Source organism: Tribolium madens, unplaced genomic scaffold (assembly GCF_015345945.1).
Source record: "Tribolium madens isolate multiple individuals breed KSU strain unplaced genomic scaffold, Tmad_KSU_1.1 Scaffold_1;HRSCAF=32;Tcas5.2_LG8, whole genome shotgun sequence".
NCBI lineage: Eukaryota > Metazoa > Arthropoda > Insecta > Coleoptera > Tenebrionidae > Tribolium > Tribolium madens.
Window position 1 is genome coordinate 2,261,919 of NW_025400984.1, and position 1,711 is coordinate 2,263,629.

The following is a 1,711-nucleotide window of genomic DNA, read 5'->3' on the forward strand; positions in this document are numbered from 1 at the left end:
GGGTTCAGTTTGCTGTTTGCATATCCGGTTCTATATGTCTCCTTGTATCCGTAATATTAACTGAAAAAAAGACAAAATCTCATCATAGATCAATTTACCTAAGCGAAGGCGAAATTTAATAACAAAATATTTATCTTGTGTACAYCGGAAATCCGTTTTTGCTTTATACAGAGTATACCAGCTAAAGCTTGCCGAATGACAAATGTGTTCGAAAAGAAGTTTTGTAGAAACTAGGATATACAGGTGTCCCAGCGAGTTGAAAAAGTCCATTTAAAAAGTCCACCTTTAAATGGTAAAATTAAAACAAAATTGTATAGGATATTGATAGATACTAATCTAGTGCATCACCTAAAATTATTTTCAACTATACAGCATGTCCCAAGATGTAAACKTGTGTTTTTTWAATGTAATAATTTTTAAATAAAACAATCTTTTTACACTAAACTTTTATTAGTCGATTTCGCTTAGTTTTAGAAATAAGACGTTTTTTTTTGACGAAAACATTCACTTTTTAAAAATTCATTACACAGAAACTACTTCTRCAAAGAAGATATTACAGAATTTAAAGCTGTAGCAATTTTTWAGTGTTTTGCATTTATAAAGAAGTTTGTTAAAAGTTAAAAACTTAATGGAACACCTTATTTTGTCTATCTAAAAATATAAAGTTTTAATGTCTAGAATTGATAAATGAAAAGATGTTAATTGTAGCAACAATGCCTATCTAAGCATTGTTGATACTTTGGCAACCATAATAATTCTATCAAGGATCACTTACCTGTTGATTTATCCAGAAAGTGTAGAAGTCGTTATAAATACTAAAATTATTTTATTGTAAAAATAAAGAATAATGAATTCAGTTTAAAACAAAGGTGATTATTAAGAAGAGATATTTCTTCCATCTCTTATGCAACTGTGCACTTTTTAGCTACTGAAACAATATTAATTATTTTATTTTATTGTTTAACGTTAAATATCTTTTTAGTTATTGATTATAAACACCTAAAAGTAAATAATTTTAGAAAGACAATTTAAAAATCTTTTAAATGCAAAAACAACAAATGCAAACAAGTTACTGAACTTTTAACAAACGCCTTCATTTTTTTATCTTTGCAAATGGAACACACTAAAAAAATGTTACAACCTTATAGCTTGTACTTTATTCTTTGCGGTAGTAGATAAAAAATTTCGTGATGTCTTAGTGTTTGTGTAATAAATTTTTAAAAAGTGTATTTTTGTCAAAAAAAATGTCTTATTTTCAAAACTAAGCAAAATCGACCAATAAAAGTTTAGCTTAAAAACACTGTCATAAAAATCAACATACAAAAACGCTAAGAAACATATGGTGTTTTATTTAAAAAAAACACAARTTTGTATTGTAACTTATTTTTGAGACACGCTGTRTAGTTGAAAATAATTTTAGGCATTGGACTATATTAGTATCTATCATTGTCCTATACAATTTTTTTTAATTTTACCATTTAAGGGTCACTAATAAACTTTTGCAATTCGCTGGGACACCCTGTATAAAATGTCACATAAGAAAAATAAAACTTAAAATCCACAAAATGAAACTCAAATTTTATTTAATGATATTTTTAGACATACTTGGAGAAATGATAATTATATTATCAATATTTCAGTTCAATTTAACTATTTTTTTTTATAAATAATGGCACGTTAAATTAATTATTTTCATATATCAAATTCTAAT